General features: G+C 43.6%; 1 protein-coding gene and 1 long non-coding RNA gene across 2 annotated transcripts in view; one reads left to right on the top strand and one right to left on the bottom strand.

Annotated features, from left to right (window-relative positions):
- LOC147728817 (uncharacterized) overlaps window positions 1–5,481 on the top strand; it is a 313,193-nt gene extending 307,712 nt beyond the window's left edge. The window contains exon 3 of the long non-coding RNA XR_015309579.1: window positions 3,701–5,481. This is a non-coding gene — a long non-coding RNA (uncharacterized LOC147728817). The remainder of the gene's footprint in view (window positions 1–3,700) is intronic.
- SGCZ (sarcoglycan zeta) overlaps window positions 1–19,455 on the bottom strand; it is a 1,984,974-nt gene that overhangs the window by 1,238,786 nt on the left and 726,733 nt on the right. The window lies entirely within an intron of this gene.

Here is a 19,455-nt window from a genome sequence, read left to right as displayed (position 1 = left end):
AAATACCATCAGGGAATATGTGATCTTAAGCAGATGATACGATGGGAAATGTCTTATTTCGCCTTGTGTTTTGCTCTTTCCATGCGTGCTGCATTCCCTTCCTGCACATAAACAGCTGTTCCTGCAGCATAGGCACCCTGGCAAAATGGCGCTAGGGTGTCTGCGCTGGTCCTAGGCAGCTTTTTTAGTACCAGTGCTAGGGGTGACGCAAGGGTGTGCTGCATTCTTGTGAATACGGCGCATCCCTGTGTTTTGAAACTGTCAGAGCGCAGCCTTACCAATTTTAGGTGTAACACCGCATTCCTCCAGTTTCTTGTAAATATGCCCCAAGGTTTTCAAGATGCTCTTTCATGTTCTCTTGGTGCATTTTTAACTGAACTATTCGTATCCCATCTGCATGAATAAGCTAGCCTAGGCAGAGTAGGACTCTACTGCCTCCACTTACATACAGCTGGCAACAGCCAACCTAGAAGGTGTCCTAGATTTAGAAAACGTTCAGCTCGGGGACAGGGCTAAGGCAGTCAGGTGAAATCAGGTATTTGTTACATTAATTTACAAACATCACTCTGGTCTTTGAAATAAGGTTTAGCAAGGGGGGGCTTAAAATACTGCTGTTTTGAATTTTCCAATAACAACAGTGATACCACACGTACAGCTCACGTATAGGGTGAAAGGTAGAACCAGAATTACTTAAGTTTCTCAGGCTCTAGACGTTTCTTTCAGCTTTCTCACAGCATAGTACTAGTACAAAGTTGTAGCCAAGGCTGCCTCATTTAGCTGAACTAGTTATTGTAGCTAGTATTTCGTACAACTTGCCTCTTCAGACAAACCATGCATGTACTCTTCTTCTTCAGGAGACAACATGTTTTCTGGTACCTATACCTATAGGCTCTCTCCAGTGCACTATAGTAGAGAGTACTGGGTTTCTCTTGGCACAGTTTGCCAGCCTTAAATTAACCAGTGCTAACCTTTCCTTAAACATGCTCACTCCCTCTTTGTAAAAATAGGTAGTGGAAACACGAGGATTAGCTAAGAGTCCTTTCTATCTTTGTAGTTATGGCTCTGAAACTATGACGGGTATGGGGGGCAGGTTCAAAGCAAGATGAATTAGGCCTTCCTTTCATCAAGCATCAACCGGTATGTATGAAAACAAAGATTATCAAATGAACATGTCAGAGCAAGTAACTTAAAGTTACAAATCGACTAAAGTAATTCAAAAAAGATATTGTATTGATATATAGACACGAAATCAGGGTTTGTGCAAATGTGTTCAACCAAAGAATATACACTGGCAGAACTGTGAGTTGGCATTTTCCTCAAGCAGCAAGTGAACGTGTTTCCCATCTTGGAGTATTGTGCTTTACACTAAACAAAGTCATCATGAGCACAGCAGTCTCATGCTCAAGAACAAGTAGTCAATAAACTTCAGCTGGTCCAAAACGTGGCTGCAAGACTCGTTACAGGTACACCAAAATTTAAACCTATTTCAAATATCATTCGTAAACTTCATTGGCTACCGATCAGACAGCAAATTAAATTCAAAACACCTCTGTATTGCTTTTAAAAGCATTCATGAAAAAGCGCCTTCTTTTCTTAAAGATGCCCTTTGTCCCTATCGACCATCACGCACTCTCAGATCTGCTGATGCTAACCTTCTGAAAGTAATCAAAACTAATAAGGATACTTGGGGAGACAGATCCTTTGCAGTAGCCACGGCTAAACTATGGAACACCTTGCCAGGAGATCTCAAAAACATCCCTACATTACTATCATTTAGGAAGCAGCTGAAGACCTGGTTACCTTGTTATTTAATCACTAGATCCCACCATTTCTTGGGTCTAACCTTCAGTTTTTCTCTCAAAGCGCCAAGACACGCTTGGGTAAACGAGCGCTCAATAAATTGCATAAAATAAATAAAATAAATAAATTATCGCTGGAAATTCAGCTATAATCGCATTGCGACAGGCGATAGCTTGCTGATAGGGCAGGGTGGACTAAGCCATAATTTCAACCTCCCATAGGATATTATGGCTAAGTCAGATTTGAAGCAGGCCTAATGAAACCGCGTTAAGGGTGGTTAGTGCTGCTTTGAAAATCGCTAAGCAGGTTAGCAATATCCTTTTTGATTGGAGTAATGTCGGTTAGCGACATTCTCCATGTAAGTTTGGCAAGGTACGCCCACTTTGCATCTCATTAGAGATGCAAAGCTGGGCATTGGAGGAAAGGGCGCTAAGGCAAGGATTCACAGGATAGCGTGACCTTGCTGATAAGGTGATATAATTATCGCCGCTTTTCACCCGTAAACGGAGGCAAAAGCGATGATAATTGTTTTACGCCGCCTTGATGATATGCCCCTCAATTCTTAGCAATGATGGAAGTTTTACAGTTAGTTTATGGTTTATTCGTTACAGACAACTGAGATGCCCCAAAAAAACACAAAGATTCACTGTGCAGTAAGACTATCTGGAAATTGAAAATATGATCTTATTTTCTGGTTATAAGTGATCTCTATTGACTTCATTCAGAATCAAGCATAAAGTTCAAATTGCTTGTATCACATAAAAAGCAACACGGCCATAACGACCCCAAAACCTAATTTGTCCCATAAGTTATTTGTGGCAAGAAAAAATGTAAGATACCTTAATTTTTGAAGACTGAAAAAAAAATCTGAACACACTAAGAAGCAATAAAAGCCTTTTCTTTGGACTATTTGGCACTTTCTCCTTGTCCACATGAAAGGTACTAAAACGTTATTGACTTCTTAGAGGAAACTGAAAACCCATTTGTTCAAACTCTATCTTATTTGAACTTGCCTCAGCTTGAAGCTCCTGTTCTGAAATAGCCTCTGTTCCCATTTCATAACGTAAAGTCCTCCCTTCTTTAGCTCCCGTCTTCCCTGATGTATTCTTAGTCCTGATTTTGAATACTGCACCTCTTTCTCCAATCCCTCACCTAAATCTTTTCCTTGCTTGCCACTATCCACAGTGGTGTATTTGGTTCTCTCTGAAGGGTCACCCCAAACTTTTTGCCTTAACTCTCCTGCTTTCTAAAACCATTTTAGCTCGCCTTAAGGACTCTGTGCAATTTACCACTGTTTTCTTGCGCAAAAGCACTTGTGCTCTCTCCTTTAAACTTGGTAGAATTGGATTACATCCAAGTCACATATTTTATTTACTTATAAGCCCCTAGTAAATTGGTACTACATATACCCAAGTCCTATAAATTAAATGCTACTTGTGGGCTAGCAGCACTCATTTTGCCACAAACATAAGTAGCATTTTCAAACATGTCTGTGTGTGCAGTTTTAAACTGCCATTTCGACTTAGAAAAATAAGCTTTTTGCTAGACCTAAGCCATAATCTTTAATAAATATGACACCCCTATTATAGGTTTTACACAGACCATAAAGCAGGGTGCAGTGTATTTGAAAAGTTTGACATGCACCTTTACGTTTTATGTGTCCTGGTATTGAAAAACTCACAAATTCCTTTTTTTGTTACTCTGAGGCCTACCTCTCCCATAGGATAACATTGGGTTCCCTACAGTGGTGTTCATTGGTGGGAAACAACATTTGTGTTTGTGAAGTGCCACACAGTGAATTTGTCCAACACTAAAAATTCAAGATAAATATTCTGGAATCGATTTGAGTTTTAAAAATGTTCCTTAGTTTCTGATTGCTCATTATATTTCCTTTTTCTAGATTGAAGTTCCATGCCTCCTTTTTTCTACATTGGAGATGGAGGTGCTCAACGATGATAACCTCAGTAGGGCTGAGCTGCAGAGGTCTGCAGGGAGAGCGGGTACAGAATGTAGAAAAGAGGGTCACAAAGCTTGACCTTCAGATAGCCCTCCATGCCTGTGAGGAGATCAAGGGGATTTAGTTCAACCCAGAAGAGTCAGAGGACGACAATCCTGAGGAGGAGGAAATTGTTTTGGAAAAGTCGGAAGGCCTTAATGTGGTCCCTTACGTACAGCTCCGTGAGGAGGAGGATGATTTGCCTACAGAGAAGGAGCCCACTGTCAGGGCAGAAAGCAGCGTGTCTTGAAACAGCCTGTCAAAAGAGGAGCTGGAGGACACAAGGCAGAAAGAGAGTTCAAGCTGCAACAGGCCAAGATGAAACTGGAAGCAGAGCGAAGGCGACTGAGAGAGACTTGGCTGAAAGGAAAGTACTGCTGGAGCATGGGGTGAGCATGAATTGTGGCAGCAATACCCCAGTGTCCTCCGGCAAAAGAAGGTTTCACACCCCCAAGGATTGTTGCCTAACTTTGTTGTGGGAATGACAGAGACAAATGGTTTGAGGGGCCTCTGGAGGCACATCCCTGGTGAAGGGAGAGACGCCCTGTTAGGGAAAGGGGACAGGACAAAGTATCCCCTCATGTAGGACATTCCCACCGGAAAATATGAGCTTACACCATATATGTATAGGCAAAAGGTTAGGAACAGACAAAGGCTGCCCAGCACTCATGGGTGGATTGTGTGGGCCACCTTTGGAAGGCACTGGAAGGTTAGCTGAAGGGCAATGATGTGAGTGATTACAAGGGGCTATACAAATTGATTGCAAGATACCACATGTTCAGTCTTTGTTTTACAGAGCTAAGCCCAACACCTAGTGGGTGATAAGCTCTCTGATCCCAGGGAGCTTAATAAGGAGGTCAACTGCTAGTTCAGCACCAGGGTCCATAAGAAGGTGCCAGGGAGTGACCTCAAAAGTGGTGGTCCAGGTTCCCTTCAGCAGAGTGAGGGGGTCAAGAAAGACACAAACAAAGTCCCAGAGTAAGGTGGAGGTAAAAGATCTCCATTCCCTTCTGAGAAACATGGGGGAGGCTCTGGTGGGTGGTGACCCAGTGTACCCCATTCCCAACCATGCTGCCTTTGAGCATTTACAGCTAGGATACAAGCAGAGGGACTCTATCCTAGGAAACCAACCACTGATAGGACCTCTACAGGTGTGGCCTTAAGGCCATAGAATAGAGTAATCCCTAGTTGCAGAAGGTAGATCATGCCCTACTCTCCCTTATTTGAGAGGTGAAGTTAAAGGATAGGCTTGAAGATGAGAGTCATCAATTCCACCAGGTCAAGGTTGTAGGGTAATTCAGACTCAGGGGAAGGACTTTTTCCACACCATGGCTCTAGTATCCCTGTAATGGGACTGACACAGTGCAGAGCAAACCAAACACAGCACTTTGCAGCTTCTCATTGGAACCACCGCTGCACGATGCAAGGCTGCATAGCAGCACTCATAGGCCATCGGAACCACCGCTACGCAACGCATCCTTGATGCAGACCTCACATTGTTTCTCAGAACAGCCACTGCATGGTAGAATACACCGCATCTAGGACTTAAGGTACATTTCTCAGGCCTAACTTTGTCCTAAATTAGTCATTGAATTCTACTCTATTTTTCGTAACTAGTGTGGGATTGCTCTTGTGCTGTGTTTTCAGTTTATTACTGTGTGCTGGCTGCATAAACACTTTACACATTGTTTCTAAGGTATTCCTGTCTGCTTTCTGCCAAGCTACCGATGGTTACCGACAAGTTAATTTAGGGCTTGCTGGTGTTTCAGTGGCAGAAATTATGGTTGTTGCTTGTGAAGGGCTCACACCCCCCTCACCCAACAACCCAATTTCCTACACACAGTTTTCTTCTTCTATTTTATTAGTTCATAAATTTATAGGCTGTACTTTTAAAAAGAGTTAGCAGAAAGCAATCTAAACAGAATAATTATGCAGATGTGATGTGCCTTAAAAGTTGTTTTTAGAAAAAGAGTGATTTTTGATTCAAGTGTAGTTGCGCAGTGGCTTGTGTTTTTTATAACAGGGGGTTAGGTTTTGAGTTTTGCAACGATGTTTGGGCTCATTTGTGGGGTTTTTCGTAATATAGAATACTCAAAAATCTTGTTACATTTTTGATTTGTATGTGTACGGTCCATAAGGGGTCATCTGCTTGAAAACTCTACATGAGGTATGTCCTTGTGTGCAAAAGGCACATGAAACACCAGTTCAAAGTAGTGTCCATACAGTTTCTTAATTCATCCAATGAACTCTACTTTTGCACAGAAATCTGTAAATATCCAGTTTCAAAGTTCTCAGGAGATGTATTCTATATGAAAAGAACAAGGGACAAAAGAAACATGAAATAAGCTAAACCCAAGAATAGGTTTTCTCAATATTACAGTTGCATAAAAAGTATGTCAGCGGAGCATAGTTGAAATACATGACTTTTTTAAACCTCTTTGGTGTTAATGATCACTTCCACTTCACAAAAAATAGCATATTTACCTCTAGCAAAAGTAAGTTTTTAAACCCAGAGTACTGGTGCACTTTACTAAAGTCCACAAAGAGCTTCAAACAAAAATTAGATGGCTCCACAGCATCCATTACTTTAGACTCCTTCTCGCTTGGTACCTTACTATGTGAGGCCTTCCGTGCTTCCCCTGACAACCCATTAATCTAGTAAAAGCCCCTCCCATCCATTGTCTCCCGAAGGGCCGGTATGGTGTGCCCGCTCCAGTGTACACGAAGTGGGCTTCTCCTACCTCTGGAGACTCAATGCACTATGGGCCTGAGAACTTGAGTTTACTGGCAGATGCCAGTAAAGGAAAGGAGGTTTCTTGAGTGTTTCAGTGCAGCACATGTAATTTGGAGGCACTTCTGGTTTCAGAGGCGGTGTCCCAATGCAGTGTCAGATCGCTGTGAGACTTCATGTTTTGGAGAGCTTGCCGTTTTAGAGACAGTGATGCCTCTCTAGGGAAAAAGGATTATGGGATACAGTTGGGGGTAGCGTTGCTCATCCAGGAGCCCACAGCAGGTTGGAATATAAGGAAGGCACTCTTATGTGGCTGAAGCAATGCTGAGGCACTTGGGGATTGGCTTCCTGTTTCCTTCTGTTGCCTTGTTGGGGAACTTGTGTGTGTACTCCATAATAAGCTTTGTTTAAAGGCTGGTCTTACTTAAAATCAGTTTTTTTCCAGTGGATGGTGTTACTATGAAAGGGAAACAGTGTGAGAAGAGGAAGCATTTTCCTTGTCTCTCATTATCAGTATTCCATTCATTGTCCTGAAGCTGTGGACAGACTGATGCCTAGTCAAGTGCATGCCATGATTGATGAGGACGTGGTGAAGGTCTTAGCTGCAAACCTTACACCAAGAAAAAGAGGTCCTAGAATGTTTCTTCAGATATGGACAGGGATTCTTTGCCAGAAAAACCTAGGGGCATATTACCAACAACTAGCGATAATTATTGCTATGTTGGCTTGGCGGCAATATTATTAACGCCGAGCTTCACAGATTTTTATCGCAGATAAACCTTGCTATTATCAAGGTTTATCTCAAAAGCTATAAAAATCATCCGAAATGCATGAATATCGCTGAAAAGTCAACGATATTCATGCATTACCGAGCTAATGCTCTTAGCCATGTTATCCACCTACCATTGGATAACATGGCTAAGACCTGCTTAGCGCGAATATTTCCAAAAGTAGGTTATAGGAGATAGCGATGTTAGCGAGTGTTTCCAGTCGCTAACATCTTGGCACGCCCACTTTGCATGTCATTAGCGATAAATATCGCTGACATCCAAAGCGGGCCTCAAGATGACCGCTATCTCCTACTAGCTGTCGCTAACTGGTGTTAGCGACAGCTAGGTAATAGGGCGATAACATTATTGCCGGTTTAGCTGGAAAAATTCCCGCTAAAGCGGCGATAAGGCCCTTGGTAATATGCCCCCTAGTTTCTTTCCAGAGAACCTAGTAGATGTTAATTTCCAGAAATGAATTAGGAGTCATCTTTTTGGATATTCGGGACAATTTGGGGTTGGATCCTCCCCATGTTGAGAAAGCTCCTGATGGGTGCTTTAATCAATTATTTGCCAAGGTGGCTCTATTGTCCCTTCCTTTCCACTTCAAAATTAAGGAAGTCTTTTTTGGGAGTTGGAAGGAGCCTGAACATTTTCAAATACCAGGATGTCTTCAGAAATCATATTAATTGGAGGAGTTAGAATCTGTACTGCCCCAGATCATTACGATGGGCACAATTTTAGCTCCTTCGCTGGGCAGGTCTTCTTTGAATCTTGATGAATGTTCACCCTTAAACCCTACAGATAAGAAGGTGGATGCCATCTTGAAATGTTATTTTGGGGCTGCTAACTTAGCACTAAGGGCAAAATTCTATGCTGCATGAACCTCTCAGTCCTTAGTAAAGGTTTTAGATTGTGTGCTCTTTTTTCTAGTTTTAACGAGGGTAGTGACCACAAATCATTAAAAATTGTTCTGAGTGGACCACTATTCCCTGTTTTAATTCACACACACACAGTATCACCACCTACACTCCTATCTCACACTAGGGCCCTCACACTCACTGCACCCAACGGCTTACGGTATAAAGACCTCTGCCAAGTAGGCCCCATCAATGGCGCCTGATCGGGTATCGCAGCGCCAACCCGAGTAGAAGCAGACCCAATGATGAAGCAAGACACCTGCTTGTTGGGTGTGTGAGGGTCTTTTTCCCAAAAGGAGGAATCACCTCTCCTGCCCTTGTGAATGCCCACACAACAGGTTTCACTTGCAAGACTACATACCTCCACCTACAACACCCATTAGGAACTGCATACATTGTTGGTTACACTAGTCATTGGGCATGTATGCTGGATCTAAATAAATAAAAAGCCCTTAGTTCCCCTCTTTGGAAATAACATGAGTTCATTTTCTCTGATCCTCTCAATCCTTCAGAAGAGTCCCTGGTTGATCTAAAGTTGACGGTTTTGAGACGGAGTGTTCAGAGTTGATGACTCTGGGCTTTTCTGCTGCACTTCCTCTTCTATTTAAGTTACTAGGAGACCTTCCACGATGGCCTCCTATGCTCGGCAATGGGTTTCCTTTGGGAAATTGTGTATTAAACAGCAGATTGTGCTTCTCTCCCTCAGGTCCTTCAGTTTCTACAGGATGGGTTCTTTTTGGGGCTTTCCCCTTCCACTCTGAAGCGGCTGTGAGCAGTGATCAGGGCTTTTCCAGCTCCCTGGTGTAATCTGCTGGATTCCTAGAGTCAATATCTTCATTCCATTGATATTAAGTCCCCTACCATATGTGTTTTTTTTAATGGTCATTAATTCAGGCAGGAGACTGGGTTAACTGGGGTCTCTAAAATGTAGAGCCACTTTCTGCGGATCTTTGAAAATCCATTGGGTTTGAGACCTGGTCCTGGTTTTATTCCCATGGTTAATTCTGCCTTTCTTGGCCAGCAGAAGGTTATTCTGCCTGTCTTTTGTCATTATCCTTAGTCTCCTGAGAAAATGTGTCTTCATTCCCTGGACATCCGGAGTGCTGTTTTAATTTATCAGGAGGTGGTGAAGAGTTTCCACCAGGATTCCTCTTTGTGAATTTTGGGCTTTCCAGAAAAGGTTACAAACCTACCATGTAAACTTTGAGGAGATGAGTTTGTCCTTTTATTGCCTTGGCTTATTCCCAGATTGGCGTCCCTTCTCCATTCAGGGTTCAGGGCAGGTCGGCCTGGAGATTAGCAACTTCTCTAGCTGAGTGTCAAGGTGAATCCCAGGACGAGATTTGCAGGGCAGTCTGCAGTGAGGCAACCATGACTTTAATTTATATGCTAAAGACTGCTCCTGCATTAGTTCAGATGTCCTGGTATTTTGGTAGCCTGGGTACACCTCACGTAGTAACGAAGCCAAGTGAGAGGGAGGAGGGGGTAATGTTTAGAATACTTCCCATAATTGCATTACTCAAAGTCCTTCTCTCGCTTGTCTTACTTACACCCTCCCTCCTGTCCTGTCGTTCCAGGCCAACTGGCTTCAGTGGAGCTTGTTAACAACGCTGGAGGTAAGGAGGTGCTTTTATCAGATTATGGGGTTGTTGGGGGATGTGTGGGATGCCTCACGGAGGAAGGAAATCAAGCGAGAGAAGGATGCAGAGTAATGCAATTACTGGTAAGTAATCAAAGCATTACTTGCTCTTGCTTCAGTAGTGCAGTCCTACCAGCTTTTATTTTCCATCCCATTGCACTACTAGAAACACAGTTTCACAACGGTATTATTATTGCAACAAAGGGTATAATTGTTTCAAAGTGGGTTTCTAGCAGTGCTTCCTTCCCAATATTAGAGCATATTTTAAAGGAGTGGAATAAAACTAGCTATTCTGTGGCGGAGGGGAAAATAAAACCGCCAAAATCAAACTTTTTTTCCTCTGGATTACAGGAACATCTGCACAGAATATGTGACAGAACTGAACTCGAAGCTTGGAATGGTTCACTGAGTAAGTGTATCAGGAGAGGAGGACAGCCCTTAAGGTTGCACAACACTCCTTCTACCTACTGCCACATTATGATTTATAACATCATCATGTATGACATCGTGATTTATGAGAAACAGATACACATCGCCTAGAGATACAAAATAACATGATGCGGAAAAAAATAAAAAGAACTCTGCCATAAGCTCATACTTTTGTAATTTTTTTTATTTAAAGAGATTATGAATAGATGAGGAGAATAAAGTACTAAGAACGTACCTGCTTTCATCTAGCACTAAGAGATAAGTGCCCTCATTGGAAACCCGACTGACATGTCTGTTCCTACCCTGAGGGGGCAAGGAGGAAGGGGTGGTCTCACTGGTCCAACTATCCCTACAAACGGTCCCCATAAAAATTCCTCACTCAAATGTAAACCACTGCCCATGAGACAGTAGCCACAACCTCCTGTTTCTCCCTCCCCTTCTTCTGCAACCCTCACTGTAAACCCTCCCAGTGATGTGGGGCTAATACTGCTCTATGCAACTCATAAACGGCGAACAACCTTCACAACGCGGTTGTGTTACACTGCTGTATGTTTACATCACGGTCATTACAATGCAAGTCGTTACAACGACTTGCGCTGGATGGCCCTATACGCTAAGGAACAGTATGATTTACTATTCAAACACCTTCCATACTGTTACGTGGGGCTGGAGTTGGAATAGTAAATCATACTATTCCTAAGTCTAGCGCCCTCCAGCTCAAGTCATTGTAAAGACTTGCGTTGTAATAACTGCGATGTAACATACTGCGGTCTAACCACTGCGTTGTAATGTCAGATATTCCTCATAAACATGCATTCACCTCTGGAAGCAATACACTTCATTGTAGTGCCAACACCCTATATGTGGTCCAGCCGCACACGAGGACCTTAGGACCCCAGTTTATGCATTTGCCTGTGCTTGAAAGAAGCTTGCCGCCCTCCCAAGTTCGGAGACTGAACTTGCACTCCCCTTCTGCAGATATATTTGGGGTTTACTAAGAGAAGTGGAGTAAAAGGGGACATGATAGAGTTTTCATACTGTCACTCATCTGGAAGGTTTGTATTTGACACAAGCAGAAAATGCATGTCATTTCATTTGAAACTGGAGCATTATAACCGGAAATGAACATGTCTTAGTGGGAATCTACCACGGTGAGACGAGGAATGAAGTGTGACAGTATTTGAAGGAGAAGTTCATTACACAACCCAGTGACTGTTTTCAGGATGTCGAATATTTTGACAAATCATGAAAAATACTTTTATTCGCACTGGTTTTCTTTTACAGATTCTCGTCCAAGGGAGCATAACCTGGACATAATGTGTATTCTCCAAAACCGCACCGAGCACCAGGCCACCAGCAGGCATGGTGTGCGGAGTAACACCAGGAACAAATGTATAATACGAGACAACCTTCCAGAAACGCAGGTTATCAGTGGAAGTATTTTTTCTTTCCACGCAGCGAAGACGGAAAGACCCTGAGCATTTGGGAAAAAAATATACACATTTGTGAAGTTCTTTGTGACTGTAAATGTCAGGCTGTGCAACATCAAGTAATTCTAAACACAACCTCACACGCAGGTAAAAGGACAGGGAGCACAGCCACCGCTTGAGAAATCCATGCTGCGGTTTTATCATTTTTGAGAAGTAAAGGTCGCTGGCCCTTGAATGAACGACACAAACAGCTTCCCGGGAGACGGAAGAAGCTGCTTCTCTCCACTGGGAAATAACCTCCTCTTTCAGGGAAATTACTGGAGCGCTCCTGTCCACCGATGCCGCTGTTTTCGCAGGGAGATGAAACCTTGGAAATATTCAAGTTGCAGTGAGTCTGCTGACCAGTCACTGTATGCTTTTTGGGGGTATTCCAGAAATCAGCATCCTCTAAACTTCATTTACGCAGACAGTATGTTCGTCGGACACAATTTACATTTGCTATTTTTTAAATTCTTCAATACATTGATCATTTTGTGACTTCAGTAGTTTCTATCTAAGTCTTCAGAATTTGGTTCTGTATAATTAAATATCATACTATTGCAGTGGGCATTTTGAAGCCATTTGTACATACCTAAGAGCATTTGCAGATGGAAAGCATGTTACACTGTGAGAGTGCTACGGGTGGAAAGGAGCCTGTCTGTGAAATGACCTTTATGCGTAGTTCTGAGTGGGATGACCAGAGATGTGCTCTTAATGCAATTTGTCACTGCCCACCATGCAAATCTTTAAAGTGAAAAGAGTGAAAGACAAAGTGATTATGTATTGATGGATAGAAGTATGTGAAAGCAGTGTGATCGTTTGGGAAGTATTTTGGTTTGTAATGTCTCTAAGTCAGAGAGCAAAAGGCACACAATTGATGGACGGAATGCAGAACAAATCATAACATTCAGCCCCAGTCAAGAGATGTGGGTTAAATCCATAATTCTTTTGCATACCATGACACCCCGGTTTAGACCTGGCCATATGCAAATCAGTCTTGACCCTGTGCCTCATGGGAACAGACCAGCCTCAACTGCCAAGCCAGGTCCTCCCTGGACCGGAAACAAGCTTCCAAGGATGGGTTTCGGGGTTTCACCCCTCTTCAGCCAGGATAGCTTGATTCCAGTGGCACAGTGAGCCCAGGACCCATGTCTGGGCATAACTGGAACACTTAGGGCGAGAAAGCAAAAGACACACAATTGATGGACGGAATGCAGAACAAATCAAAACATTCACCCCCAGTCAAGAGATCTGGGATAAATCCATCATTCTTTGTCTCACCATGCCACCCCAGTTTAGATCTGGCCATATGCAAATCAGTCTTGACCCTGTACCTCATGGGAACAGTCCAGCCCGAACTGCCAAGCCAGGTCCTCCCTGGACCGGATACAAGCCCGGGGTTTCTGGGATGCTTGTTTCCGGTCCATGGAGCACCTGGCTTGGCAGTCGGTCTGGACTGTTCCCATGAGGCACAGGGTCAAGACTGATTTGCAAATGGCTGTGTCTAAACTGGAGTGGCATGGTAAGCAAAAGAATGATGGATTTAACCCAGATCTCTTGACTGGGCGTGAATGTATGATTCATTCAGCATTTCGTCCATCATTTGTTTGCGTAGCAAATATGAATACCGACCTGTTTCAGATTGGTATGCATCATACAGTGTAAAGGCAATTGAAAGTGGGCATAGCAAGTGCCTGTGATGGAACAATGCTGCCCTCAGAACTGCAATCTTCCTTAAAGTTTTATGCTATGGTGTCCACAAACAAGCGACAGAACAGAAACTCATAGCAATAGACATTACACATCTAGCCATAGCAATTGCTCTGAGGAGGCAGTTTAGAAGTGGCAGAGAGTAGACCATAGGAATGGGCATCACACAAGACAGCAAATAGTGCTCTAGTGAGGAGTCTACCCAGCATCATAAAAGGAGTAGCCGTTATGCAACTAAACAGTCAGCCATCAAACCCTCATATGGATCCTTGAGTTTCGAATGAGATTTATCAACTATGTCCTTCACTGGTTCTTCTCCTCCCTTTCCAATTGGCAATTTATTCACATGGGCACTTCCAGGTCACAAAAGATCTCTAATACCGAGGGGTCTCTCAGAGTTCCATATTGTCTCCTGTCATGTTCATCTTCTACATGCAGTCACTTAGTGCTCTGCTTACAGATAATAGCATAACAATTCACCAATCTGAAGATGACACACAGCTCTACTTGAATTTCTTCTCTGCTTCATACAGCCCAAGCTTCAAACAATTCCTGCACATCATGCAGACGTGGATGTCCAGCACCTATCTGAAGTTTAACCCATCCAAGGCAGAATTCCTGTTATGTACCAAGAACAACATTAACCATGAGATTTTTTAATAGCAAAAGCATAGCTTAGAGCCCCTTCCTCCCCAGCTACCCCTAACTTCAGAGGTGTATGCTGTGATGATCTTGCGGAGTTCTTTCTCGATAAAGTCAAATTAATTTTTACTTCCTTTCCTTCGACCAAAGGTGGTATTCTGAGACCAAATACCAATGGGACTCAACTGCTCATGGACACCATTCCTCTGAAGGATCACTCAACTCTAGAACGCATCTGGACCCAGGTCAAAAGTGACTCACCAAAATACTCTGCCCCTTTAAAAACACTGAAATTGGCACAGGAGTTGTCTCTCCTGTCATCTTGGAGCTGATCAACGCCTCCTTCTCCTCAGGAGTGGGCCCTCGTTTATGGAAGGAAGCAATGGTGAAGGCCCTCCTCAAAAAACCTAGCCTTGATCCTATTGCCTTGGGGAATTATCGTCCTTTATCCCTTCTTCCCGGAATTAGTAAAATTGCAGAAAAACACTGTAACTCAGTGCTGTCCTCATTCTTGGAGACCCATAATCTTCTCCATCCTTCCCAGACAGGCTTTCGACCTTGTCAGGGAACAGAGACAGCCATGTTGTCAGTTGTGGAAGAGTCTAAAAGGATCGTGGATTCCAGAGGCACCGCTGTGGTCATTTTACTGGACCTCAGCACTGCCTTCGACACGGTCAACCATCTTACCCTGGTACATAGACTCAGGAAACTGGGAATAACTGGAGTCGCTCTTGATTGGCTACAATCCTTCCTGAGTAATAGATCTTTTCAGGTCTTCGATAATGAGGAGACCTCCAAACAGCTGCTACTGTGTTGTGGTGTCCCTCAAGGCTCAACCTTGAGCCCCACCTTGTTTAACGCCTATATGTGTTAATTGGCAGAATCAGTGTCACCCTTTGGCATACACATAGTGACCTACGCTGACGACACACAACTGGTGATGGGGCTCAATAGTGCCAATAACTCCCTATCCAACCTTCGTTGCTGTCTGGAGGAAACGGCCAAATGAATGAACGACTCCTTTCTGAAATTAAATGGGGATAAAAGCGAGTTGATGATCTCAACATAATATGGCCGACCACCATGGGCCCTGTCCCCTCGCCCAAGATTGAGCTAAAAAGCCTGGGTATTTGGCTTCACTATGATTTAACTTTTAGGACACAGGCACGCAACCTAGCAGCTGCATGCTATGGTATCCTGAAATTGTTGCGAAAGATTCTTCCCCTCCTTCCATTTTCAAGCTAAAAAGACCATGGTTCAGGCATTGATTTTGTCTTGCCTGGATTATGGGAACGCCCTCTATTTGGGTGATCCCACCTCAACCCTAGCCAAACTTCAGACCATCCAAAACCGGGTAGCCAGACTGCTTCTGGATATTCCTAAATTCCAGTCAGCAAAACCTGACCTGAACTCTCTTCACTGGCTCCCAATTAGGGAGAGAGTCAAATTCAAGGCGAGGTGTATTATCCACAAGTCCTTAGCAGGAAAGGGCCCTGCCATCAACGATTCCATCATCCAGTCCTATAGGGCTAAAAGATGCATCCGCTCAGATGACATGAATTTTGTCACTGTACCCAAGATCAGGAAAGCCCGTAGCGGAGGCCGGTGTTTTGCATTTAATGCCACCAGGCTATGGAATGCCCTTCCTTTGTATCTTTGTAAGGAACCTAATCATCTCGCCTTCCACAAACTTTGAAAGACTTGGCTATTTCCTTAGTCTGGCCGTCTCGCTTGTTGCTGTTTCTAGCGCTGGGATGCCTCCGGGTAGCCATGCGCTATGCAAATTTCAACAATTAATAACATGTGAACCGTGATGGCTTTGAACCCCAATTTTCACTGAATGTCAAATCATTTGGATTCACCCTGGACCCTAAACTAACCCTCAAGGTTAACAGTGCTAAAAAAAGACATGGCCTGGTCCCAGCTCTCTCTTCTACAGAAAGTGAAAATGTTTCTTCTAGAAAGTGACTTCCAAACTGCTATTTGAATTTCATACTCTTGCATCTGGATGGTCGTAACACTCTGAACTATGACTTTCGAGCACCACAATGGTCACTGCTAAGGGTATCCTGTTTCTCACCCAAGGCCTCAAGACAAGATGTAGGCTCACAACACCCCTATCCTCGTGAAACCCCATTGGCTCCCCTGGCCAGCCTGTACCACCTTGAAAACACGCTGCATCATTACAAGGCCATCACGAATATCACTCCTGCTTCTCTTGCTGACAAAATCACTGTCTCTTTAGGTTCTCAGCACACCTGCAGCCAGGATACCATTAGACTCCAGAATGAGAATAAGAAGCTGTAAGAATTTGGGCCAGATGTACAACTGTTTTTTGCAGTCGCAAACAGGAAATGGCCGGTTTGTTACCACAAATAAGGGTGGTGATATGTACAAATGCTATTTTGTGAGGGATGCCCTTCCTAATAGAGAGCCAGAATGGTATGTACCATTGTTTTGTGGTCACATTTATAGTTACAAAACACTTGCAGTTTACCACCTACCTCAAGTAGCCACTCCCTATCGTTAAAAAATGTAACAGAAACATTTCATTTTTATTTAAATGCAGGCCATTTTCCTTTACAGTAAAGGGCTGCATTAAAAAAACTGCTTTATTAAAAAGTCGTCACCCAAAATGGTGGTCTACTGACCTCAGCAGGCTTCCATCCCTACAAGTGCTGGCCGCTCCCAATGGGTCACAAATTGCAAACTGCCTCATGAATATTGACGAGGCAGGTCATTTGCGACCTCATTCGGAATCACAATCAGTGTTTGAGACACTGTTGTACATTCCATTTTGCGAGCTGCAAATTGCGATTCGCAAAAGTTGCAATTTGTGACTCACAAAATGTAATGGTCGTACATCCGGCCCTGAGTTATTAGGTGAGGTGGATAAGTACGCACCTGTAGCAACAGTCACATTCCTTGTCAAGATAAACTACTAAAGTCACTAAATAAACCTCAGCTCAACCCTCTGGTAGCTATGGTACAAAGAGACAGGTTTATATTAGAGGCAATCCAGTAATAAAGCTGTAATAAAGTCGAAATGTAAAACACTTAATATCCCAAAGCAAATCGAGAAAAATAGAGTAAAATTCAATAAACAAGTTATATAAAAATATAAAAAATCTAATAAGGGGGACCGGTACAGTTTTATATAGGACTAGCGCCAAGAAGAACAAAGTGCTAATGACGGTCAATGCAGAATTGCCGGTGTAGCATGGGAACTAGGTGCAATTTGATGCTGACTGTGATGGAGCATGGGCTAGATGCACCAACCAGGTTTGTCCCGGTCAAAGATTTTACCTTCTGAATGTTGTCCGTTAAGTCCAAATCCAACAGAGGAGTACACTTCCAAAGCTCACCAGGAACTTAAGAGAGGTAGTTAGAGACTCATAGGATTGCAGGCAGAGTCCAGTCTAGGTCCTTTTGCTTCTGATCGGCTGGGCAGTTACACGAAAGGCCTCTTGTAACTTATTGTACCCCTGTAGCTTAAACGGGAGGCCAGCATTATGACCATTAGAGTCCACATCTTTTTTCTGGCTACAAGAGGGAGAGGCAGTTCTGTAGGGTTCTTCTCAAATACCAGACAGCAGGTTCCGTCCTCATCTGTTCTTCCACAAGTCCATGAGTGTTCTGAAGTGGGTGGCTGGAGATGTCAAATGCATGCCTGGCATGAACCACTGGGTGAAAATGACTCCTTGGGGCACCCTAACCAATGGGATAAAGGTTCCTGGGGCTAACCCTACCCACTTTTGCCATTTTCATGATGGCTGAAGTCTACAGCCACACTAACCTTGGGCTATGAGGGTTGGGTACACATGTGGGCATAGTATTATGGTAATCCCAGTGTCCTCCAACATCTAACACTAAAATCCCATTTTAGGCTGTCGCTGTACCCCTGAAAACTCAGGGAAAAAAGTCTGAAAGAAAAAAAGCTGAGCTTTCAGCAACCAGACAGAGATATACAGACATTGTTTTGATATTCTGTTTCCTCCTTCAAAGTTTGCCCCAATTGTCATATGAAAAATCCCAGCAGACCTGTCAAGCAATTCTTTACTCTCCAGCAGAGCCTAACACTTTGATTTCAACAAGAGCCCTCTGTGATGGAGGTTAGTCTGGCTGGATGGACAAAAGAAGGGTTCAGCACTGGTGTTAGCTACATCTGCCTGTGACATAGTCAGCCTCTTTGAAGTTAATCATGTCCATGATCACAGACCACAAGCCGTCCTGTGGAAGGCACACCTCCCAAAACACTTGCCTTTTGCACTTGCCCTGGGAGCAAGTTTACACCTCATTCACACCTCTTGAAATTCTGATTGCTGGTTGGTATAGATCACAATTCAAATTTAGCATCCAGGAACTTCAGAAAGAACAAAGGTAACTTTTTGAAAGTCATCTTTCCAAAATGAAAATTACAAATCCAACTTCCCCAGTAAATTGGGCTTGTACTAAATATTAAAAAAAATTCCTAAAATTAAATGTTTGGCTCTTTCCTAGAAGGAGCTAACATGTATGAAATTAAATATTGTATTCCAATGCTTTCCTATGGAATAGCCAACCCTAAAACATTGAAAATAGCTCTGAAGGTGCTTTCACTGTAAGGACATGTGTGGAAATTAGTGATATTAATGTACATAAGCGGCGTTCATTTGCCTTCTTCCATCCCCCTCCCTGTAGACACCATGAATACCGTGAAACGTTGACCGCATCATTCCGCCAGTAAAAGCCCGCGCCCATATGTACATGACAGCCATTTTAGGCACCATGGCCTTTTTGCCCGCTCATTTGAATCCGTGAAGCGTGGAAGGGTATTCTCAGATGTGAGACCCTTGCTCATTGCACCATCAGGATTCAAGCAAACCGGGCCGAAGACGGCTGTAATGCCAGAAACCGGTCCCCGGGACCTTGTTTCCTTCCCAGTGTAAGAATTGGCTTTTGTAGTTTGGTTTGCCCTGTTCCCATCATGCACTGGGACAGGAACAGACTAATTTGCATACAGCCAGGTTCTGAAACTGGGTTGGTGCAGTGAGCTAAAAAACGGTGTTGGATCTAGCCCTGATCTCTTGACTGGGTGAGAGCTTTCTGCTTAATTCAGAGACTCTGTCCCTCACCACCCCTTGTTGTAAATATTTTTGTCCACCCTAAGCGTGGAAGGGTATTCTCAGATGTGAGACCCTTGCTCATTGCACCATCAGGATTCAAGCAAACCGGGCCGAAGACGGCTGTAATGCCAGAAACCGGTCCCCGGGACCTTGTTTCCTTCCCAGTGTAAGAATTGGCTTTTGTAGTTTGGTTTGCCCTGTTCCCATCATGCACTGGGACAGTAACAGACTAATTTGCATACAGCCA

Source organism: Lissotriton vulgaris, chromosome 3_1 (assembly GCF_964263255.1).
Source record: "Lissotriton vulgaris chromosome 3_1, aLisVul1.2, whole genome shotgun sequence".
NCBI classification, from domain to species: domain Eukaryota; kingdom Metazoa; phylum Chordata; class Amphibia; order Caudata; family Salamandridae; genus Lissotriton; species Lissotriton vulgaris.
This window is presented reverse-complemented; position numbering and strand designations above follow the sequence as displayed.